At 38.4% G+C, this 26,390-nt stretch overlaps 2 long non-coding RNA genes and 1 pseudogene across 2 annotated transcripts; 2 read left to right on the plus strand and 1 right to left on the minus strand.

Annotated features, from left to right (window-relative positions):
- Positions 1-14,423: 14,423 nt before the first annotated feature.
- LOC139193764 (uncharacterized) lies at positions 14,424-15,061 on the minus strand. Its single transcript, XR_011578233.1, has 2 exons — positions 14,688-15,061; positions 14,424-14,602 (listed from the first exon to the last, which is right to left on the minus strand). It is a non-coding gene; the product is annotated as an uncharacterized lncRNA (long non-coding RNA).
- A 3,211-nt stretch (positions 15,062-18,272) lies between these two features.
- LOC114822774 (uncharacterized) lies at positions 18,273-19,267 on the plus strand. The gene is made up of 2 exons (XR_003770975.2): positions 18,273-18,744; positions 19,037-19,267. It is a non-coding gene; the product is annotated as an uncharacterized lncRNA (long non-coding RNA).
- Positions 19,268-21,226: 1,959 nt separating this feature from the next.
- LOC103417399 (succinate dehydrogenase [ubiquinone] iron-sulfur subunit 2, mitochondrial-like) lies at positions 21,227-22,789 on the plus strand (annotated as a pseudogene).
- Positions 22,790-26,390: the final 3,601 nt, after the last annotated feature.

Here is a 26,390-nt window from a genome sequence, read left to right on the forward strand (position 1 = left end):
ATCTTATGAATCTTGGCAAAACCTAATAAACTTTTGATGTGAGAATTGAATGAAGTTGATTTTCATCATAAAAATAAACTAAATAGAATATCAGAAGTGATTTAACTCTTTATATAAACACTGGCAAAACGTGCTAAATTTTTTACATGAGATATTTCTTCACATCCTCAAAAGAATACGTCTCCCCATTGTTGTATAAACAAACAAATACTATTTTAGACTAGTGTTCGATGAGTTGAATTGAAAATTGATTCTTTATGCATAATTTGCATTAAAATATTCATATTTAATTTCAAACAGCTACCAGTATAACTGGATAATGATATATACACAAATCTTAACCACTATTCACTACATCACTGCCAGTATTGTTCTTGCTCACCACATAACCATTTTATTTCTATCCTAGGGCCACCACCAATCACAACTCTATATTATCAAGACATTATTTTAGATATGAGCTTCCTTGCACCTCAAGGAACACAATCCAAAGATAAAGATTGGATTATTTTTTCTCGAGATTTGGCTTCTTTTTTTTTTTTTTTTTTTTTTTTTTAGTTTAAGCAAATGATATATACGCCAGGAGAACACAAAATTTATAAATGCATTTATTTTGATGCAATCAGTTCTCTGATTTTTTTTTTCATACATTTATATCAAGAGCTAAACAAACTCTAGGGAAATAATAATTAATTTAAAAGCAAAAATATGATCTCCAAAAGGCACCCGCATGCTGGCAATGGGATCTTAGGAGCATGCATGAAGGGAAAATAATGGACAGCTTGATCTCCATCCATTCATGTGCACCAAGAGATTTTGTCAACCATAAAAGACATGGACCGTCGTAAATTAATATTTTACAAAATTAGTAACGTATTGTTCATTTTACCATGGACCATTGCACGTAATTAATGTATGTTTTAATAAGTTATTGGAGTATTATTTGTCGTGATCTTATTTATTGAAGTTAGTCTTGTGAAGTTTGGCATCTATATTCGTCGCAAAACGAGTTTTGTAGATGAGCTCTTTGCCCATTGTGTTTATACTGCAATTTGGATTTCATCCTTTTTGAGAAAGCTTCTCTTTATTGTCTGTTACTGACTGCTAGTATAGTTAAGTCGCTCGACCTCGTGATATTATTATATAATTTTTGTTTTCTATCACGTTGTATACCCGTTGTCAACCAAAACAAAGAGTGTTAATCGGACCAACAAGTAAAATAATGGCAATAATCATGTAGGAAAGTAGTCATGGTCAGAGAGCCCCCTGGAAAGCAAGGAAGAAAATATCGGTAATATCGGAAATATCGGTAGTCCGAAAATACGGAAATATCGATGGAAATATCGGGATAATATCGATATCGATAAAAATTACATGGAAACCACGGAAATTGTAAGAAAAACTTGGAAATTTTTATTGAAACTTTGCAGGATGTTTATTTAGTCAATTATCTATTAGTTTATCACAAAAAATTGGAAGGAAATGCATTGCATGATGAATTTAACATTATCAAGTTGATTATATAGCGAGCTGACAAACATTGTGACTGTAGAAAATATGTAGAAATTAATGAAAGAAGTCTAAACACACCATAATCATTTATATATAATGAATTAGTACAATATTTTACACTTTATACATTGCATGGTAAGATACATGAGTGGCTTAGTACCACATAGAGTTCCTATGAGGTTCAAAATTTTCACTATCTTCATCATCTCTATGTGTAGAGTGAGTGTATTTTGAAGAGTAGTTACCAACTATGGCAATGGTTTTCAATAACCAAAACCCAAAAGTCAATAGGAAACCGAATACTTCGGTATTTTTCGGGATTACCAAACAAATGGGATTTGGAAACCAATCCCATATCGAAAATTTCGGTATTTTTCGGGATGGGATTCCCGAACTTCAGGATGGTTTTGGTTTGGGATTTTTCGGTTTGGGTTTGGGACTTTTTCGGTTTGGTTTGGGATTTTCCGGAATTTTTTCCAGCCCTTGACCAAATAAAAAATAGAAAAATTAAAAACCACTTGCCATTGACTAAGTAATTAATTGACACAATTTAAAATATAATACCACAAAAAATTTGGAATATGTGCAAATTTGTTTCTTGTAAAAATAAACCATATATATAAATATTGTAGCTTATTATCATAACAACATAAGTGGTACAGTGGTTAAGGCATTAAGAAGTTAAGTGGGAGGGGTTCGAACCCCTTTATGCTCAAAACCGAGTCTTTTCCAAATTTTAAGGAATTTTTGGACTAATATCGCGATATTTTAGCTAATATCGCGATATTATAAGAAATATCGATAAATATCGCGATATTATCGAAAATATCGATAATATCGCGATATTTTGACGAAAACTCATTGGATACTCCTTAAAATATCGGTAAGTCAAAAAAAACGAAAATATCGGTGATATTTCGCCGATATTTTCGATATTTAAATCCATGCTGGAAAGTTAGACAGCCGTCAAACTTTTTCTAATCAAAGTAGTTGGGCGACTTTTGCTTAGCCTTTGTAGGAAGCGGCATGTTATGTTAAACTTTGTAGGAAGACCAAGTATTAGAGCAACTCTACCATGGAGCCCTCTCCTCTGTCAATCCATTATTGAATCCACCCTATTGAACAGTAACTGCCTTTAATGAATAGTAAATGCCCTTAATGAACAGTAATTGTTATTTGCATCTCCACCCGTGGAGCCCTCCCCCTGGCAATAGGCAATAAAATATTAGTTTTTTTTTGTTTGTTTAAATAATACAAAATAAAATTATTTGTAATTTCGGATAAGATTTTTTAAATCGTTCTCGTTGCACCACGTGTCATTTTATAAAAAAAAAACAATTATTTAGCGATGGATTTCGATAAGATTTTTATCCAATGTCATCATGCCACATGTCGTTATCTTTTGAGAATCTTGTCTAAAGATTTCGATCAGATTTTAACTCGTTCAAAATTGCGCCACGTGTCATTATCCGAAAATATAATTATTGGAGATCGATTTCGATAAGATTTTTATCCAATACGATCATGCCACGTGTCATTATCTTTTCAGAATCTTTGAGGATAGATTTCGATCAGATTTTTAATGAATGACGGCATGCCATGTGGCCTTATCTACAATCTAATCATTTCTAAATCGTCCATATAATCCACCATCCATCCTCACCAATCTCACACCAATTTTCTCAACATCTCTATCTGATTATTCATAGTTTCTGCTTTTTCTTCACCATCTATCCTTACAATGTCTTCTTCTTCATCAAGGATGATGTGGGAAATCGATCAGCAAGAGGAAAAATTGTTTAACCAATCTGAAGGAATGTTCAACCTTCAGATAACCGAAAATGAAATGGAAGAGGATGAGGAGCGTAGAAGGAGAGATGACGAAACAAGAATGGCCAGAGCCTCACATTCCCGTCAAGTCATCCAGACTATTGCTCAGATATGCAGGCCCAGCAGTTCAAGAAACCTTGATAGAAGTAGGCAACGACGGGGTGAAGAGCTGTTGGACGATTACTTTGTCCATAACAGTGCATTTCCTGATACGTAATTTAGACGCCGTTTTAGAATGGAACGACATTTGTTCAACAAAATCATGACTGATGTTTGCAACCATGATTCTTACTTTGTGCAAAAGAAGAATGCTTGTGGTGTTATGGGTCTCCTGCCTCAACAAAAAATCACTGTTGCTTTGCGGATGCTTACGTATAGAGCATCTGCAGACCAAGTGGATGAGATAACGAGGATGGGGAAATCAACCATTCTTGAGGCCTTGATGAGATGTTGCGGAGCGGTCGAATCTTTGTACACCGCAGAGTACCTCCGAAAACCTACTCACATGGACTTGCAAAGGCTTCTGAAGAAGGGCGAGATGTGAGGTTTTCCTGGGATGATAGGAAGCATTGATTGTATGCACTGGATGTGGAAAAACTGTCCAAGTGCATGGTAAGGCGCATATAGGGACAAAAAAGGAGCAAAATCTATCATTTTGGAGGCAATGACATCTTTTGATACATAGATATGGCACGCCTTTATCGTGGTTCCGGGGGCTTAAAATGATCTCAACGTCCTTGCCCAATCCCAGTGTTCAAAGACGTCCTGCAAGGAAAGGCACCAAAAGTCACGTACGTCGTCAACAAACGTAGGTACGACGGGCCATACTACCTAGCTGACGGTATTTACCCACGATGGGAAACATTTGTCAAAACAGTGTCACGTCCGCAAAGTGCAAAAGAAAAATACTTTGCAAGCTGTCAAGAGAGGTGCAGGAAGGATGTGGAGCGTTGTTTTGGTATCCTTCAAGCTCGTTGGGCGATCGTCAGGGGTGTTGCCAGAATGTTCGATGTAGAGTCACTTCGATCCATCATGATGACGTGCGTCATTCTTCATAACATGATTATGGAAAATGAGTTCGATTATGATGCGGTTGATGAATATGAGCTAGAGCCAGACACGATGAATAATTCAAGAACACGGATATATTGTGCGCATGATGCCACCAAAGAACCCGTGCAACACGAGCCATTAGAAAGGGATGGACGTTACAATGAAAATGGTCATTCAACGATATACTGCACTTCAAAGGTCATTTATGCACCATGATCGGCAAATTGACTTGATAGAGCACTGGTGGGCATTGAAACAAGCTAAAGATACTTAAGTTTATTTAGTATGTTTTGTTTGTATTTGGTGTGTTTATGTAATTTTATTTGGTGTGTTTTTTGTAGTGAGTTTTTTATTATTTGGTATGTTTATGTAATTTTATTTGGTGTGTTAATGTAATTCCAATTGGTGAGTTTTTTAGTTTTATTTGGTGTGTTTTATAATTTCATTATATGTGAACAATTTGATGAATAAAGATTCTATTATTAGGATAAATATATTACGAAATTAAATAAATGTACTCTCACTTTAAATAAAGTACTAACTTCAATAAATTGGAAACAACATAAATAATAAATTACAACCCAAAGTGATTGGAAAACTATGGGCTCCGATTACAAAAAGTACCTTATTCATCATCACTTAACCAATCTGTGGTGCTAGGATCATCTTGTCTTGTTGTGCTAGGATCATCTTGTCTTGATCTCGCTTCTCTTGCACGCCTCCTTTGCACCACATCCGCTTTCTGACTGCCAAAAATATTTAGAATTTGAAGACATCCCTTCTAAACGCGTGTTCATAATGTCACGATCTCGTTGTGCTATTCTTTCTTCTCTAAGCAATTCCCTTTCTTGCCTAAGTAGCTCTTTTTCCCTCTGTTCAGCTTGAAATGCTTGTTAAATAGCTGCAACTTTTGCCTCATCTCTAGCCTTTTCAGCCTCATATTTCGCCAATTCCTGCGCCAACGTCAATTCACCTTGACGAGCAAGTTCTTGCATGTACTTTCCATAATCATTCTTGGAAGCACTCCCTTTCCTCTTTGAAGCCTTCTTACCTTGAGGCCTAATTGGATAACGGGTCGACCCCGATGCTTGTTCAGGAATGGGCGTTTCAGGCACTTCTTCTCCATCTTCTTCATCAACATGGGAGCCATGATCGGGTGTAGAGTGTGGAGGGGTGCTGTGTACAAAGGTGCTGTGTAAAGGGGTGTTGTTCATGCATACTTCTGGACCAATAGGCACAACTTTGAATTTAGGACAATCTTTAACAATATTCCAACATTCCCACTGGTGGAATGATTTGTTTCTTGATTTGATTTTGGCAGCATACCATGCTTGTGCTTGAAGTTGCTACAAATGAATAATAATGAAATTATTAGGTAACAAATAAATAATACAAACAAATAATAATAATGAAATTAGGTCACAAATAAATAATACAAACAAATAATAATAATGAAATTAGGTCACAAATAAATAATACAAACAAATAATAATAATGAAATTATTAGTAACAAATAAATAATACAAACAAATAATAATAATGAAATTAGGTCACAAATAAATAATGCAAACAAATAATAATAATGAAATTAGGTAACAAATAAATAATACAAACAAATAATTATAATCAAATTAGGTAACAAAATAATAATACAAACAAATAATTATAATATATTCTTACCTCATCCGCATAATTTGCCCCACTTCAAACATTACTACTAGCTTGTGTCAAGGCATCTCTCCACGTACTAAAGGAATGGCTAAGTATTTTCCAATGACTGGCCATCGATTCTTTGGTTCTTTTCCCACTCATTTGCTCAAGAAATTTGGTCTGAATTAAACTCCACATTTCTCGCAACTGCATCTCATTACCCGTAAGGGAATTATGACTAACTTCAACCCAGCTAGTGCACAACGCAACATCTTCAAGAAGCGACCAATTCGTACCTGCATCAGTAGTCATTTTGTGGAAAAAAATTGGATTGAAACTTTGAGAGAAAGATAGGAATTTGATTGAAAGTAGTTGAGAAAATATGAAATTGTGGTGTAAGGTAGATGGAGAAGAAGTGGTATTTATAGAAAAGTAAAAACAATTTTTTACAAATTTTTTACACTTTTTTCGGATTTTTACATTTTTTTAAAATTTTTATTTAAATAATTAATCTCTGCCGTTGGATTTTAAAAAATTTGAATTCCAACACTCCAAATTGTGCCATGTGTCACAATGGAAACTTTTCTTAATTTTAAAACTATTTTTTTTTAAATTTATAAACAGATTAATATCAACCGTTGATATCAGATCGAATGGTTGATATAAAATCAGGTTTTTTTTTATTATCGTTGCAAATCGGACGACTTGTATTAAAGAGCCGTTGGGATCGAACGGACCGTGGGAAGCCACGTGGCTTCCCAACGGTAACTGGGTTTTCTGGGCCCACGGGCCCGTGCCCTGAATTCCTGTCGGGCGACACGACCCCACTCGTGAGTGAGGGGCACGCGCTTGACACACAAAAAAAAAAAAAGGGCCGGACCCAGGCCTGACTTCACGAGCCTCGGGCCACAGGCCTGTCGATTCCCCACCCCCCCTCGGCCCTCGGGCTCCCACCCTCACTTGGGCTCTCCAAGGCTGGAGGCCTACCGACCGGCCCTCGGGCCCTTTCCTGGAGCCTGTCCCCCGAGCAACCACCATGGGTGGACTTGCTCTTAGGAAAGAAGAGTTCGCAACCATGCATTTCTTTACTCTCATGATGTAAATATATTATTGTAATTTGTGACAAAACAAAAGGTCTCGAAAAACAACTATACAATATTCAAAAGAGAAAGAAGATGTTGTTGAGCTTGATTGTATTCAAAGAAGAAAACTTTTCTACAGATCTATTTGTGACTTTGCCATATTTGATGAGACTAAACTTTTTATATATTTTTTCAATAACTTATTGAGCTTAGGACTAGTTTAGTAATGTTGTGCTTTAAAAAAAATGATTTTGTTGTGTTGTGAAAATAAACAGATGTGAAATAAAGCAGTAATGTGTTTGGTAAACTATAGTTGTAAAGGTACTTTTGGCAAAAAAAGAAGTATTACAGTGTTTGGTAAATCTTTTTATAAAACAACTGTAATTGTGTAAAATAACCAAAAAGAGCATAATACTATATGTGCTATTATATTAAATGTTTGACAAACAAAGATCAATTTTTAAATATACTTTGCCACTAGCAGAGCCACGGTAAGGGCTACCCTGGGCTATAGCCCCAGGTAGCTGGTGAAAAATAAAATTTTACATGTAAATTTAATTGATTTTTGAATGTAGCCCACCATATATTTAGTCATTAATCCGAATTCTCACAGTTTAATTATATAAAATTATATAATACAGTTTACAAATCATCTCTTCTTCTTACATCCTTTTTCTCATCACTTCTTGTAAATGTATATGTTTGAATTTGTTTGAATTTTAACACGTATTTATTTAATAACAAAAATTCTTGGCTCACCTTTTGAAAATTTTCTTAAGCTAGCTGATATTGTGAAAAATACAGTATCAAGTTTCTTTGTTTATAAAGATTTAAAATCTTTAAGCTAGCCCACCCGGTGAAAAATTCCTAGCTCCGCCATTGTACTTTGCTGTGAAATATTTTATCTTAATTTAAATCTATTCCAAATACTAATTAGTACGACAAATTACTTCAAAATATTAAAATCTTTCAAATAGAATGGTAAGAATCATTAGAAGATCTTCAATAATAATAGCTAATTTTTTTTTCTATTTTAGCTAGCCAAATGACAGAATGCTATTATTTTTTTTAGCCAAAAGAACCATACATAGAAAACCCTTTGATACAACCATTCCTACCATAATCAAAACGAAGAGCATTTAAAGCAAAATGAGGAACATAATGCTCCCACAAATGACAACCAGTTATTAGAAGACCCTAATGAGCAAAGGTATTCGCAACAAAGTTTGCCTCTCTAAAGATATGGTTCCAATAGATAATACTAAATTTGGTCGATGTCCATTTAATATCTTCAATGGTATGCTCCAGATTCCACAGCATCGAGCACACTCCCTGCACAGCCTGGATGACCAGCTTAGAATCGCCTTCCACCATGATCTTTGACACACCTTTTCTAAGGGCAAACATTAGACCCTCTCTTAGACCTTTAGCTTCAACTTCGAAAATAATGGCTCAGTTAAGATTTAAAGCCCCATCAGCAGTAAGAATTTCATTATGTTCCCTAATGGCGAAGCTATCCGCTACCTTGACCCCGACTACAGAACCATCAAAATTTAATTTAACAAAATCCTTATCCGGTGGATGCCATTTAATAATTGTCAATTCATCATTTGAAATCTTCTTAGTACACTTGTTGATGCACAAAACCGAAGGGGTCTTGGAACAACGTAAATCCGACCGTGAATCTGCATGAAAGTAAAGAACACAAGATGTATCGTGGTTCACCCTAATGTTTGGGCTACGTCCACACTGATGTTGATTGTATTTCTGTCTAACTGTATGTATGGATTACACGGGTGAGGGGGAGTCCCCCAAAGAAAGAAAGGGTTTGAGAGAGCTTCTCTGTGAAGATGAGAGCTATGAATATGAGAGCCTCTGTTTGGGGATCTCAGGCCTTCTCATTGTGAGGGTGAGGAGTCCCTTTTATAGACTAAGGGCTCCTCACTTATTAAATATTTGCCCTTTCATTTATTACATAATTACACTTGAGTCCCCCAAGTATTTATACGAGGTCTAAATACGGAGGCCCTAAGTATGGTACAAACAGTAGTCCCCTAAGTCTTCAGTCAAGAAAGTCTTTTGGCTGGAGATTTGAAATTCAGTCCATGTGTGGGCCGAAGTAACTAAATGTCGTCTAGAATTGATACTCGATATGAGGCGGTGCCCAATCTGAAATGATGCTCAACTAGAAGTAGCACATGTTACGAGGCTGCTCTGCTTGTGACTTATGTTGCCTTGGTTGGCTCGGCTTTGTGGTGTTGAAAGTGAGGGAGTCCCTTTTATAGAATAAGAGCTTGCTCCTTAATACATAAATGATGGGCTAAAGTTTATGCTCGCGGCGATGCGGTTACTCAGCAGACGGCAATGCTTTCTAATGATGGTGAGGGAGTCCCTTTTATATAATAAGGGATCGCTCCTCAATACATAAGTGATAGACTAGAGTTGATGCTCGCGGCGAGGCGGTTGCTTAGCAGGCGGCGATGCTCTCTAGTGATGGTGAGGGAGTCCCTTTTATAGAATAAGGGCACGCTCTTTAATACATAAGTGATGGGCTAGAATTGATACTCGCAGCGAGGCGGTTGCTCAGCAGGTGGCGATGCTCTCTAATGAGTCCCTTTTATAGAATAAGGGCTTGCTCCTCAATATATAAATGATGGGTTAAGAGTGATGCTCACGGTGAGGCGGTTGTTCAGCTGGCAGCGATGTTTTCTAATGATGGTGAGGGAGTCCCTTTTATAGAATAAGGGCTCGCTCCTCAGTACATGAATAATGAGTGCTCTCTAATGAAAGTGGGGGAGTCTCTTTTATAGAATAAGGGTACGCTCCTCAGTACATAAATAATGGGCTAAGTCCCCCAAATATTTTTTATGAGGCCCAATATATGGTACATAGTGTAGTCCCCCAAGTTTGCAGTTAATAGAGCCTGTTGGTTGGAGACTTCAAATTCAATCCATGTATGGGCCGAAGTGGCGGTTGTTCGGAGACGGTCTTTGTATACCATGCACTGAAGCTTTGTAGGTGAAGCTTTGGAGCTTTTGTAAATGAAGCTTTTGAAGTCGGAGCTTTGTAAATGAAGCTTTCGAAGCTGATTGACATGAGTGATGCTCATGAATGTTTATGTAGATTTGACATGAGTAATGCTCATGGGTGTTGACATGAGTGATGCTTATGAATGTTGACATGAGTGATGCTTATGAATGTTTATGTATGATTGACATGAGTGATGCTCATGAATGTTTATTTATGGTTGACATGAGTAATGCTCATGTATAATTTTAGAGTACTGGACGTACTTTTGATCACCTGGTTGGTGATAATAACGGCAGGCTGCCGAATAATTTTTTGTAGTACTGGACGTACTTTTGATCACCTGGTTGGTGATAATAGTGACAGACTGCTGAATAATTTTAGAGTATTGGATGTACTTTTGATCACCTGGTTGGTGATAATAGCGTCAGGCTGCCGAATAATTTTTTTGTAGTACTGGACGTACTTTTGATCGCCTGGTTGGTGATAATAGAGGGCCTGGCTCTTTTGGGCATATGGACCTTCACCCTCCACATAACATTCCAGCCCATTATTTTGGGCTTGTCGTTTTTGTTTTTTTTGTTTTTTTTTTTTTTCGATTACCCTCTAATGGGGTTATACAGATGTCTCCGAAAGATAAGAAAAATAAATCACATCATTCAAAAATAAATCTGACCCTCTGCTCAATGGGTCACGCCCATAATTCTCTTTTCTGCATGCCATCACCACCGCAATTATGTCTGCTTTTTTATATTCTTTTGCTTTCTGCTTTTGCTTTAGTTTTTCTGCTTTGCTTTTGCTTTCCCATGTGCTCTCGCAGAGCAAAGCTTCCCTTTATTCTTTGCTTTTGCATGTGGGTGGTCGACATCGCACCCTCTTTTTAGACAATGGAATGGTTGGGCAGCCATGCTTGCTTTTTATTTCCTGTCTCGGCTTTTCTCCATTATTCTCACATTTTTTTTTCTTTTCTCTACTCTTGCGATGCAGTAACCGAAGAGAGGCAATAGGTTGGGATGTTTCAATCTTGAAAGATTTTCAAACACTTGCACCGCGTCATCGTAATCAACGTCCCTGGCGTTCTCCAACACCTTTATAGCCACGTGGAGGTCGCCGGGTAGCACGACGGTGTAGACGGGCCCTTGCATCTTGATGTCGGTGACCCACGACGTGCCCGACTCGGTCTCGAAAGAAGGTGACTCGGTCTTGAAAGAAGGTGACTCGGTCTCGGTGTAAAAAAGAGATGGGCTTTAGACTTCTAGAAATTCTGCAGCTGGAGATATCGAGGTGCTACAAATTGCTGAGGTTAGAGAAAGCAAACGGATGCAGAGTGCTGAAATCGTTGTAGGAAAGGTCGAGAAATGTAAGGTTCGGGAACCTAAAGAGCTGGCCCAAGTTGGTGTACCAGTTATATGAAAGATTGTGGTCCTGCTGGACGATTCCGATGAGATAGTTTTGAAAGCAATTTCTATGATGCTGGTGAAGTTGTTGGGCATCAGAAGCTTGATGGATAGGTTTGCGAAGTGGACTACCCTCCTTCCCAATCTGCTTCCTATTATGAAAGATTTTCTCGACTTCTCTGGCGAATTTTCAAAATTAATTTGTAACTAAATGAGAAATTTAACTAGCAAAAAACCTAAGGAAGGTTGCCTTTCCAGTACCCTTTAATCCGTTCTTCCTTCCCTATCATTGTTATGGCCTCGAGAAAACTGATCGCCTGGTTAGCGCTTTGTTGCCCAACTCGCACCCTATGAGTCTGCATAAGAATCTTGATGCGGTCAAGCGGAGCCGTGACGCTCTCAGCGGCGGCTCCAGCAATGGCTCTGGCAGCAAATAACGCAACGTCTTTGGGCACACATGCGAGAATAGCCAAAGGATGCTTCAACAGCTGAGCTGAGGTTGACAAAAACTAGTTCCTTTTTTCTCCCCTTTCTACCATCGGAACGTAGGCGAAATTGCACCGAATTCCATGGCTGCTGCTGAAGTTGAGCTGCGCAGTCGTCCACAACGATTCGTGGTCGTCCGTGGCGTCGATGAGGGCGCAGCAGGAGGCATTGAGGCTCAGGATGCTCCGCCATGATACAATGGCTCTGGGATCTTCGGCCATGGCTGGGGAATTTTGAAGAAGGGAGGTGGAAGAGTGAAGGGAAAAGGCGAGGGAGGTGGTTATAGAGAGAGTTCTCCTGAATATGTAGTTGCAGATAAGAAAAAGTAAGCTCCTTTCAGCTCCTTTCCATGTTGTGATTTGGTAAAGAGGGAATTTCTGGTTTCTTGGAAAGATGGGTTGGTCGATTTGGTTCTTGGTTTCTGCAGATTCACGGCGGAGGTGAAAAATTGAAAGAGGACTGACATAGATTTTCGGAGTGTTTCCCACAGTCAGCGCCAAATGTTGATGCACAAAATCAGTGAGGACTTTGGTACAACAGAAAGTGTTAAGTTTGTGACCTTCGCTAGATTGCTCCGGTCACTAGTATGTAAATGATAGAGACAGGGAAGCAAACACAAGATGTACGTGGTTCAATTGGCTATGTCCACGGAGTAGAAGAGTTCTCATTAATTGTGAAGGGTTTACAAGGGTAAGGGGGAGTCCCCCAGAGAAAGAGAGGGTTTGAGAGAGCTTCTGTGTGAGGATGAAAGTTCTGAATATGAGAGCCTCTGTTTGAGGATCTCAGGCCTTCTCATTGTGAGGGTGAGGAGTCCCTTTTATAGACTAAGGGCTCCTCACTTATTACATAATTACCCCTTCATTTATTACATAATTACACTTGAGTCCCCCAAGTATTTATATGAGGTCTAAATACGGAAGCCCTAAGTATGGTACAAACAACACTTATTGTTGTACTTAGAATATCTTTCACCCAAAGGCAGAGCCAAGAATTTAGATCTCTATGGAGTAGGCATAACTCCTCTTATAACCTTATTATTTCTATCATGCCTAATTTGCCAACATAATAATAAAAACAAACTGAGCTCACTCAGACCTTCCTTATCCACATGATTTAGAGAACTCATACACTCAACAACAGAAACAAAGTTATTAGTATAAACAACATCATGAGCGTTAGAAACCAAGTTCCAAAGAGACGAGAAACACTACACTAAACAAAATAAATGCATTTGGTTCTTTTCATCCATATTGCAAAAAGGGCACAGACTATCATTATTAGACAAAAAAAGACTTAGTTTTTTCTTCGTTTGTAATCTTTTTCTAATAAACAACCAAGCAAACATTTTAACTTTAGGAGGAATATTGAGCTTCCACATTTTATTGATCACCTTATGTCTAATTGACTGCACCAGAGAGCCATTTTGGATCCAAGTTTCCAATTTAATGGAAAATTTACCGTTAGTGGTAGGACCTCAAATGATCTTATATTTGGTGTCAAGAATAAGAATTAGAATATTGCCTATTTTTTTCATCACGTCATTACATACTATTTGGACCAGTTTCTCCATGTCCCAACAATTATTAATAATGAAATCACTCACTCTCAAGTTCCAATCAATATTTTGAGAATCAATATCAGGTAAGATATGGAAGAGAGGATAAAGAAAAACCCAATTGTGGGTCTAGAACAATATGTCATGGCCATTACCCACTCTCCACCTAATCCCTTTAAAAATGACATCACTGCTCTTCAAAATGCTCTTCCAAGCCAAAGAATAATTTTGTCTAACTTTATTTCCCAAAAAACCCTTCTCTCGAAGGTACTTACTTTTAACCAACCTCACCCACAAATTATTCTCATCCGTTAGAACCTTCCAACCTAGGGCTGGGCACGGGCCGGGCCGAGCCGGGCCGAACCTAATTTTCAAGGAACCGGAGGTTAAAAGAAACGGGCCGGGCCGAGTCGGGTACATCATATTTAATTACAGGAATCGGACCGAACCCGGCCCGTTTCAAACGGGCCGGTCCGGGCCGGGTCCACCGGTCCGGGCCGGGTCCACCGGTCCTTGGTTATTTTATTTTATTTATTTTTTTGCGAAACCGCTACGGAAAGGACTCCAGAACCACCGCCATGCTGCCTTCGTCGTCGCACCACAGCTTCTCCACCGAGCCCCGCGCCGGCACCGCCACGTTTCTCACCATGGCCAACATCCTCACAAGCAACACCTCCATGCTTTCCGACTCTGGTGGCACCTGCTCCGTCTCGGATTGCATCCCTCTCTGCTCTCGGACTACCTAATGGAAGAGAACAAAACAAAACACACCATTTTAATATTCAATACCCAATTTTTCAAATGGCAAACAGATTTTCAAAGCTTTGATGGTTTTGATTTCTGTTGGCAATGGTTTGATCCACGATTCTGTGTCCAACACCCAAGAACAATTTGGGTAACGACGGATAATCATTTCTACAGCAGTGGCTTACAATTACATTGGAATGGCATGCAAACAACACGGTTGCAGCCATAGTTTGTTCCTCTTTCTTGTTCTGCTCTTTCTGTTACTGAAAATGTGAAGAGCCATAAAAAAAAGTTAGCAGCTTTCCATCACTAGTTTACAGGTGTTTTCCCACAAAGTAAGATTGCTACCCTCTTGTGCAGCATTCACGATAACTTATAGCGGCAACATAATTTGCATAAGTTCAGTAGCACAAGTTTGTGAATGACTTAAACAAACTCAAACTAATGCATTCTTCTGTGGATAAGCTCCACAAATTCAATCAAAATTAGATAACCTCATTACCCGAAATCGCGGACTTTCTGTGGTCTCTGTGTATGGCTTTCTAGCTTTGTCCAAATAACTCTCATGAAAATGTCATTAATTAGAAGAATATCTAGAACCAAATTAGAAGCTTTTTAGCTACATCTCAATCATTCATTAGCAAATTATCTATTGAATCGCGAGGCCAACACTAAATTAGAAATAACCAAATTCATAGTTTTCTAGACATTAATTGTATTGTTCTTTTCAAATTATAAAAACCCCATTTTTCTCTACCTTCACCACAATCAGATTCCAATCTCATCATCTCCAAATTTGCCACCTTTCCCAGATTTCACTATCCCTTTTCCACAAATATTAACACACACAGGAAATAACTCACAAAAAAACAGCCAAATTCCCAAAAACCAATCTCTCTAACTTCGGGTGATTAACAAAAAAAACTGAAAAATTAAATCCCATCAAGCAAACTCAATCAATCTCTTAGGAGCTCTCTCAATTGATCCTCGATGAAAGCCTTACCTCCTCGGTGTTGAGAAGATGACGCTTTCACATGTCCACTCCTTAGAGCGAAAATGCAGAGAAAATTAGCAAAACCCAGCTGGGATTAAGAACTTAAAGAAGCAAAAGAAGCAGAAGAAGAAGAAAGTTCGGGGAGAGAGAGAGATTGTGGGAGATAGAGCGGCTGAGACAAAGTGAATTCTGGAAAGTTGGACTTGGTAGAAACTAGGGCAGAAACCAACGGTTGAGATTGGATGATAGGTTATCATTCAATCTCGGCCGTTCATTATAATTAGAAACGGGCCGGTCCGGGTACCCGTTTTACTAAGCATCTAGACTCGGCCCGCCCCGTAAATGAAAAGGGCCCGGCCCGCCCCGCCCCGCCCCGTTTGCTCTCTAAAATATTAGGAACCGGCCCGTACCCGCCCCAAACCGTGATTACCCACCCCGACCCGCGGTTCCTATACCCGTTTGCCCACCCCTATTCCAACCCAACTTAACTGGACAAGCATTATTAAATTGATCTAGATACGTAACTCCAAGGCCACTAAATTTCTTGGGAGTGCACACACTATCCCAAGCAATGGGAAAAATCCTCCTATCTGTATCTCAAAAGAAACCCCAGCACTCCTTATTTAGCTTATTCAAAATTTTATCCGACATTTAAAACAAGACATAACATGGTTAGGCATACCTGTAAGATTTGAATTAGTGAGACTGTAACCATTAAATCCCCGTTCTAGGCAATTGATTGGGCTATCATATGTTGTAACCATGAAGCTCGATGGTTCTAAAATATCACGCTGGAACCGTCACAAATCGAGGCATGCAATGGGTGTTTTTAGTCCCTAAAGTGAATAAGAGATGATTGGTGGTAACGTGGAAGTTCGATTCGCCAGTATTTGGCCAAAAACAGCTCGTCGGTCTTAGGGCACCAGAACCCTAACTGCTTAATCGAAAACAGCTAAGAATTTCTAGAAATCGATTTGAAGGTTAAATTGAGTGTGAGGATAGTTTGTTTCTGGTTTTTTTGTGGTCAGTCGTCGCTAGTTGAGTCACGAGGAGAAAAGCAAGAAGGAAGAGAAAAAGGAGAAGGAAAAAAAAATTAGAAAGAAATACAGTATGTATATGATAAGGCTGAAGACATAATCAGAATTAGAGCAAAAATGCAAGGGTAAAATCAGGAGAAGACTGTGCTTATGAACAATAATTTAGTTGATTTTGGGTTTTAGTATATATTGAATTTCAATTTCTGAGCAAGGGAAACCAATTAAGATTATTGATCATAATTTAAACATTATTTATTGTCATGAAACTTACAATTAAAATATAGAAAGAAATACTTACAAAAATGTTGTCTGCAACCTCGTTGCCATAATTGGCATGCGTCTCCCCCCAAACCTCGACCTTTGGGAAATGTGAACCAGTCGCCCACTGGTTCTCGACCCAGTAAGATAGGGGTCGAGAATCAAAGTGATGAAGGTATGACTTCTTCTCCAGGTTACCTTTATTTGTCGCCGATTTTTTATGTCAATTAAAAATATTAATTAAACTTAACTAAAAAAATATAAAATTGAACTAATATTGAAATATAAATAAAATTTAATTACCTGAAATTTTGTACTCTGAAAATGAGTGCACAACCACTGCCATTCGCCCACCTTCTCCACAAATTCCTAGGGTGGACTTGTAGGAGCTGCCTCATGTGACACACAAATCTAGTAGTACTTGTGTAACTCATACTTCCGTTCCTTACACTGCTCCATCTACACCCGATTTATGTACTTGAGACAAGCCTTGTTATGCTCATCCCACTCGGAGTTGGCATGAATTCCATAAAATAAAAAATAAAAAATAACCAAATAGTTTAGTTTTCTACCACATCAAATAAGTAAAGGATTTTTTTTAAAAAAAAAGTTATTGTATACTGACCAAAAGCTGTTGGTTCACCTTTCACGAACTTGAGGGCTATGCATCTTCCAGCAATCAACAGCCATGTGGCATTTGTTACGGAAGATGGCACCCATGTTGTGAGTCAACAAACTTTTGACTTTGTCACTTGTTCAATGGTGACTAGGGAGGTATGCAACTCGAATTCGCTTATGTGTAACTTTAGTGATCAAGTTGATCGCCAACAACCTACAAATCCCCCGATTTTTTTGGTCCTCGGGCCGATGGGGAGCTCTCTATCTCCCACCTCTTCCACGGCCGCTGAATCGTTCTGTGCACTAGGACTGCCTTGAGAAGGGTAGGATGAGGCTATGCCAGGGGTTGCCACATGCTTGTGGTGTTTGCGACTATGAGGCCGCTTGGCAAATCATGCCATCTAGGTTAATGGCACATAACTACTCGCACCGGGGGCCGACTTGGCAGTGGCTGTTTGGATCTTGTTGGTCTCCTAAGTGGCCTTTGGGGTCAACCCCTCACTCTAAGCAGAGGCGAAGGCAGAGCTGCCAATAATGATTAGGCATGAAGACATATATGAAAAAAAATCATGATTTCTAAAATTTCCTACTATTTCTCATATTTCTAAAATTTTACTAAACTTAAAACATTTCCTACAAATTTCACAAATTTCCAAAAATTTCCTATAATATTTCAAATGTTTCTAAAATGTAAACATTTCCCACAAATTTCACAAATTTTCATAAATCTCTTACAAATTTCTCAAATTTAATCAATTTCCCACCACCATTGTATCCACCCTACCACCACCACCACACCCACCCCACCACCACCATACACCTCACTACCTCCTACTCCCACCCCATCACCACCATACCCACCCCACCACCGCTACCACCACTGTACTCACCCCACCCACATATCACAACGTATTTCCAAGTCAAATCACACCATAATCAATCACAATTTGAAATCAAATCCTAATATAATCAATCCACAAATCATAGAATAATCAAATCCTAACAATTTCAAATTAAAAATAATATAGAAGAGACATTATATTCACATCCCAAATTACTTCCCACACCTTCTTATTTTTTATTTTTATATTTTTTGATATTTTAAACCCTACTAACACTTGATAAAAAAATATTAAAAATTTAAAAAAGTGTGGGAAAAGTAATTTAAAGTGTGGGAAAAGTAATTTAGAGTGTTTGAATATAATCTCTCTAAATAAAATAAAAATAGGAAGAGAGAAACAGACTTATAGTTGAGAAATGGGAGACAGAGAGGGGAGGATTTGAGAGAGAGAGAGAGACAGACAGACAGAGGAGTTCAGAAAGAGAGAGGACAGAGAGGGAGTGATAGCAGAGAGGCTTTGAGTGTTGCACGGCACGAGGAGGAAGAAAGAAGACGAGTCTGAGGGTTATACATTTTAAATCTTTACCTGGCGGATCGGGCGACGGAGTACGCGGCGGGAGAGCCGCTATCGCTGTGCTAGAATACCTCGCCGCTGAGGTTAGTTTGTTTTTTGTTTTTAGTTTTGGGTTTGATTTTGATTCTGCAATTTCATGTTTTTAGAATTTGGGTCGATCTAATTATGAGTATAATTTTCTGGGTTTAATCCGATTTCTGGATACAAATCGGTTTAGTAATGTGTTATTAGTTTTTGAAATTCAACATTTGTTCGTTATTGGTGGGTTTTGATTCCCTGGAGTTTGATTGGTTAAGATTTTCATGTTTATTGGCATTGTATATCTCGAACTTTTATGCGTTTGATCTGATTTTTTTCTTGTGAAATTTTGTTTAGGTGTTGGAGCGAGTGCCCTTTTGAAATTTCATTTTTTTTTCTTTCTGTTTCTCATTAATTTTCTTAATCTCTAATTTTTAGATTTTTAGTAGAAAAAAGAAAAAGAAAAAGGAAAATAAAATTGAGGTTGTAGATTATTGGTATATAAAAATTTTGTAATTTTTTGTGTATTTTGTATGTAAGCATTTTTGTTTAGATTATTGGTATATAAAAATATTGTAATTTTCTGTTTGTCTCTGTGTGTGGGATTAGTTTGTTGTTGTTTTATTTTTGTGTTTATTTGGAATTTGTAAATTCGAGGGTTGACAGGGTAGAAACGGGATTATTGGAGGGACGCGTTTGGCGATACGGACAGTAAACTTTGATACCAATAGACTCTCATTTTAGGACTTCGGACCCACCGTTAACAGGGAGGATCTTCATAAATTAAAATAATAAATTATATTTGGTCTTACCGTCCCTTGGCCCTCTTGGTTGGAGAATTTTTTTGTCATGGGGCTATTTTTGGCCTATGGCCCTTCGGCCCCTCAGTTGGACACGGTAAGAAATATGGCCTGGCACTGTTCATTAAAATATTAATTTCTTTGAGGGTTATAGAGCTAAAACGAGCCCTCTGACCCTCATTCGGTTGAAGATGACCTAAGAGTTTGTCAAGCAAGGTCACCTAAAATCTTTAGTTTAGTCAAAAAGTTGGTGCGACATAGAGTTTGGCTGATAAAATTTTGGTTTTGTCGATTTACCTTTGTTGTAAGGCGAATTTGAATTTTTGGAAAATTTTTGTGTGGGTTTTCTTTCGCTTTGCCCGACGAATGTTTACTGCTAGCCGATAGAATTTAGAAAGTTGACCCAACAAAGACAAGTATTTCGTCTTTTGAACATTAAGTTCAAACGGGTCAAAAAAATCATCGAATTTGATGGCCATGCCAATTTTGTGTGTGTTTTTACTCTCAATTTAGGGCCTTGTAAAAATTAGCCAAGTTCAGAGTTAAAACGACTGTTAAATCGTAATTTTTTTGTTTCTAATCATCAAATGATTTCGTCCCGTTACCTATCTTCGAACGCTTTTTTTGGTATTTTTGGCATAGGAGATCCCAAAGTATATGTAAACATGTTTGACTATTGGATAGTGGAAACTAGTTTCGTAGAATACATGTCCCGTCAAAAGAATGGATTGCAAAAACACTTCGAGTTTATTCTATACTTCTCTTAAGTAGAATGTAAGCTTTTGTTATATCCACTAGTTTAAATATTTTAAACTAATGATTGGGTTCATTATCGTATTATCTAGGTTGAGGATTGTATTTGTTAAAAAGCAACAAAATCGGAGTTAAAACAATCATTAAATCATGATTTTTCATTTCTAACCGTCGAATGATTTTGTCCCATTACCTAATCTTCAAACTTTTTTTGGGTGATTCTTATGGTAGGAGATCTCGAAGTATATGCAAACATGTTTGACGGTTGGATTGTAGAAACTAGTATCGTAGAATGCATCACATCAAAAGAATGGTTACAAAGCACTTGGAATTTATTTTATACTTCTGTTTGTACAATACTTGACTAATCCCGAAACTACCGAGTACCGGTTAACGTTATACCGTCAAGGGCACAAAAGAGTTTCCCTCCAACCAGAAAGCCAATCAAAGAGTGACACATGTTGACATCAGAAGCCAATCATAGCATGACACGTGTCAACATCAGAAGCCAATCCCAACACGACATGTGTCAATGTCAAAACAAAGCTAGAAACTCTCTTCTATAAAAGGAGATCATTCTCCCACAATATTTCCTAATGTCATTTGTACTAAATCATTCACTAGTACTCACTAAAGGAGAGCTTGAACCTATGTACTTGTGTAAACCCTTCATAATTAATGAGAACTCCTTTACTCCGTGGACGTAGCTAATTTGGGTGAACCACGTACATCTTGTGTTTGCTTCCCTGTCTCTATCCATTTACATACTTATCCACACTAGTGACCGGAGCAATTTAACGAAGGTCACAAACTTGACACTTTCTGTTGTACCAAAGTCCTCATCGATTTTGCGCATCAACATTTGGCCCGTCTGTGGGAATTGTCACGAAAAGTTATGTCAATTCTCTTTCATTTTTTCATCAAACCTCATAACCTCCACCGTGAATTTGCAAAAACCCAAGAACCAAACACATGTACAGTCATTGCAAAACCCATGTCTTCCGCCTCTCTCTTTCTCTTTGCCTACAGTTGTTCAAGCTCGGAGACGCAACAATTGCGACGGGGTTGATACGGAAGGCCATAGCTTCTGCAGCGTCGTCGGGATCGACGACGGCGGCGTCGTTTCATTACGTCTGAGTCCGGGCTATAACGTCAGAGGCGCAGGCCCAAAAGGTGGACCTCAAAGCCTGAGGCAAAACTGACATTAAAACCTTCTCAATCTACCGGTGGAACCCGGACAACATGAAAAAGCTGAAGCTCAAGGAGTACAAGATTGACCTCAAGGAGTATGGGCCTATGGTGCTCGAATCCCTTATTAAGATTAAGAACGAGATGGACCCCACCTTCACCTTCCGGCGATCTTGTCGGGAAAGGATTTACGGCTCATGCGCCATGAACATCGACGGTTGCAATGGCTTGGCCTGCCTGACGAAGATAGTGTCCTCGGAGGCGGGCACCTCAATGATCATGTCGTTGCCACACATGTTTGTGATCAAGGACCTGCTGGTGGATATGATGAACTTCTACAACTAGTACAAGAGCATCGAGCCGTGGCTGAAACAGAAGAGCCCGGCGACGGAGTTGGATGGGAAGGAGATAAAGCAGAGCAAGAAGGATAGGGCGAAGCTAGATGGGATGTACAAGTGCATTATGTGCGCCTGCTGTAGCATATCCTGCCTTAGCTACTGGTGGAACCCTGAGTCATACTTAGGCCCCGCTGCCTTGCTCCACGCCAATCGCAGATGCATCGAGGCTGATAGGTTCCCCAACCTCATAGACTCCGGTGTCTCCATCGAATACCTCGGCCACATGCCGATTAATATAAGATCGAGCATTCTCATGCTGCTAAGATGTTTTACCTCTTCTTCGAATCTCACACCAACAAGAAGGATCATGTTGTTATTTGGTTGATTGGTGGTCTGGAGTGCAGCAGTGAATTGGCTGTATTTTATGAAAGTGCCGCACCACCGTGGATCGGCCTACGAAACCCAGACGAAGACGCTGTAAACTCGCCACGACCACCAGTGGAAAACCAACAAAGAAGATGAGTCTCATTCTAATTCATTAACTAGTTTATTATTTAATAATTTATTATTATTTTGTGTTGGTCTTGTTACTGCAGCGTTTGCTTTACATCTGTATGTATATTCTTTAACAGGAAACCACATCATGCATTTGCTTTACATCTGCGTTTGCTTTACAACATTTCCTTTACAGTTAGCAATATATATATATATATATATGTATATATACATATATAGTGCGTCCCCATTGGAAAAGTACCAACTTCTGCTTTTCCACTACTGCTGTGTGTTTATTATGCCAGTCACATCAAATACTATCATTATTTTATTACTATTATGTTTGCAACCCGAGACCCTTATCAGTATTATCATTTTGAAAAGGGAAACTGCTTTTTGAAAAGTACCAAATGGAAAAGCAGGAGTTGTTTTTTGACAAAAACAGTGGAAACACCAGTATTATTGCCTAAATGAACGGGATGACATGTTAGAATAATATGTTTTACATTATTATTAATGGTTTATCACATGACTATTTCCCATAGCTCGTGGCATGGTCTGACCAAATTAGGTATCCTCATTATTTGAATGAAAATATATTTATATAATACATTGTGTGTCTCCCTATTGTCATTATATTAAGATTACATGATACAATAGTCATGTATGCTCATAACGCTTTCTATCATATTTCACTAGTGACCTACATATTTAGGCAATTACTTATGCAATATTTATTCATTGCCTAGTGATATTGTGATGCCTTTAACTGTGTCACATATGAAACAAGTCATTTACCACACAATTTGCATAGTATGACATTATACTTTTGCCAAACTTTGTGATTGATTTATTAATTATGCATTCATGCTTATACTATTATTTATTGACATGACTTCGTTGATCAACATTGTTATTTATCAACTTATAGATCAATGAGCCACATGCTTATAGTGACAAAGATTTAGTCCGAACGGTGATCTCTTATCTGACCGGACACCCACTTGCTCAGACACTCGCTCATTTGGACATCTATGTGCTTGGACACCATTGAGCTAGAACCCCGACTCACGGACCCAACTCACGGACCTTACGGATGGCCCCGATTCAAAGACCCGACAAACAGACCCGAGTCATGTCAAGAGTTAACTCATAATGAGCGCACACTGACGTCGAATGCATACTCATAATGAAGAAAGCCACAAGCCGAGCCACCTTACAACAGTACTGCTTCCAGTCGAGCAACCGCCTCGCCGAGAGCACTGCCTCTAGCCTAGCAGCCTCGCAATGTATGCTACCTCTAGCTGAGTATTGCTTGAAGTTAAGCACCGTCTCATGTCGAGTATTAGTTTTGGAAGACATCTAGTCACTTCAGCCCGTACATGGATTGGATTTGAAGTCTCTAACCAACGCATAGACCCATATACAAACCCAACAAGCGAATCCGAGTCATGTCGAGAATTAACTCATAATGAGCTCACGCTGATGTTGAGTGCATACTCGTGATGAAGAACACCACAAGCCGAGCCGCCTCGCAACGAGCACCATCCTCCAGCCGAGCAACCGCCTCTTCGAGAGCATTGCCTCTAGCTGAGCAACCTCGCAACGTGTGCTACCTCTAGTTGAGTATTGCTTGACATTAAGCACTGTCTCATGTCGAGTACTAGTTCTGGACGACATCTAGTCACTTCGGCCCGTACATGGATTAGATTTGAAGTCTCCAGCCAAAAGACTCTCTTGATTGAAGACTTGGGGACTCCTGTTATACTATATATTTGGCCTCAGTATTTGGTCTTCATTACTTAGCCCATGATTTATGTAAGAGGGGAGGAAACCCTTATCCTATAAAAGGGCTCCCTCACACTCACTTAAAGGGAGATGAAAACATACAGAGGGGAAACACACATAGGGGAAATGGGAGAGCAAACAGAATAGCAAAGAGAGCAAACACTACCTCTATGGCCTCCATGTATATTCAGCATTCATTTACATAGTGAAACGGAATCAACACTAGTGTGGACGTAACCTTAACTTGAGGTGAACCACGATATATCTTTGTGTCTTGTATGTTTGTGTGATTCACGGTTGGATTTATATCCACTAGTTTAAAGATTTTAAATTGATAATCGGGTTCGTTCATCGTATTTTTCTAGGGTAGAGGATTGCATTTGTAAAAAATCAACAAAATTGAAGTTAAAACGATCGTTAAATCGTGATTTTTCTTTTCAAACTGTTGAATGATTTTGTCCCATTACCTCATCTCCAAACTTTTTTTTAGGTGATTCTTGGTGTAGGAGATCACGAAGTATATGGAAACATGTTTGACCATTGGATCGTGGAAAGTAGTTTTGTAGAATGTGTGTCTCGTCAAAAGAATGGATTCCAATACACTTAGAGTTTATTCTATACTTCCATTAAGTAGAATGTAGGTTGTTTTTGTATCCACTAGTTTAAATATTTTAATTTGATGATACGGGTTCGTTCATCGGGGTTAAGGATTGTGTAAAAAAATCAGAGTTAAAGTGACCTTCAAATTGTGATTTTTCTTTTCTAACGGTCAAATGATTTCATCCCATTATCTAACCCCGAATGTTTTTTTGGATGATTCCTAGCCTAGGAGATCTCGAAGTATATGCAAACATGCTTATATCCCTTCCAACTACTAGTTTTACTATTTCCATTAGAAATCTTAGAGATGCCCAATGCGAACCCCCACAATTGGCTACCATGCTCATCCCTCTTCTTGCACCCACTCCTCTGATTTCTATCACGAATATTGCTCCCTAGTTCTCATAATTGAAGCAAATAGTAGGGCTAGTTTGGTGGAAGTTCGTTGGGAAAGGTTGGTCGCCCTAAACCTTAGACCTAATTAAGCCTTTGCACAACGGAGGGAAACAATGAATTGACAAAACTATCAGTCGATTAAAGCTGACCTAGTCGACATTCCAATTTGTCGTCGTACAAACCTTCAAGTATTACGCGCCATTTTATTTCTCTTAGCGCTAAGAACTTGCTCGACGGATGTAACCTTGTCCTTGAACTTGTTTTGCCTCGTAAAGATTTCCATAAACTCGAAATGTTGATTAACTTTGCCCTACCAACAGAAAAATATATCCGGTAAAGAGCTTTTACCCGACAAAATTCTTCTCGGTCGAGCAAGTTTTTGTAGGACAAGTCCTATTTTCTGGTAGTGGTGGGATTTTTGTTTTATTATGTGTTCGGTTTTCATTAACAGTATTAGTGTTTTACTATTTTTTTTTTTTTTGAACGACTAGTGTTTTACTATTTGGTTCTAGAAACTAAGGATCAGCAAAGGCCCACATGCCACGTTTGTGTAAGTTGAAGTACCAAACTGGATATCTTGGGTAATTTTTTGTTTTGCTTTGCAGAGGAGGATGTGAACTAATTAACGAGATTACAACGTGTTGCACTGTAATACCGAGTTGAATGTAGCAAGAATTGGATCCAAAGAGCAGAGGATGACCCACATTTAACTCACCAATTAATCAATTGATTGACTTATTAACTTAAAAAAGTCCCACCACTCAGTACTCGATTTGATGATCTTCTTCTTCACTTATAAAGAAGAAATTTTAGGTTTGAATTTCGTAAATGGCGAATTCGATACTAAATTAGGTTGCCCATTATGTTATTTAACCGTACTTCTCATTCCTTTAATGTAAAATATATTGTTGTGCTAAGAAAAAGAAAAAGCACATTAAATGTCCCCAGTCCACTCGTAGTATAACCCAATTTTCTTGTAGTGGTATTAACATACTATATAAATTCGTTTTCCAAATGGTAAGGAAAAATATTTGAAAAAAAAGGTAATGTTAGAACAATTTGTTGGTAAAAATAATGAGACGAAATCCGAAGAGCATACTAACAAAGGGGCCCTTGAAAGCCAAGAGACCATAACTGCAAATCTACCCATTAGAAATGTTATTCGTGATCATCGGTGATATGGAGAATTAATTGTCACTCACCTTTACATTTGATATTAAATGATGAGATTTAAACAATTGAAGCACATGTATCTAATCTTCATATTTAATATTAAATTCAATGATAAGTGACCATACATTAACATTTCATAAACTATATATAAGTTGATTCTATTGTTTTATCTTCACATGA

Source organism: Malus domestica, chromosome 17, assembly GCF_042453785.1.
Source record: "Malus domestica chromosome 17, GDT2T_hap1".
Classification (NCBI taxonomy): Eukaryota; Viridiplantae; Streptophyta; class Magnoliopsida; order Rosales; family Rosaceae; genus Malus; species Malus domestica.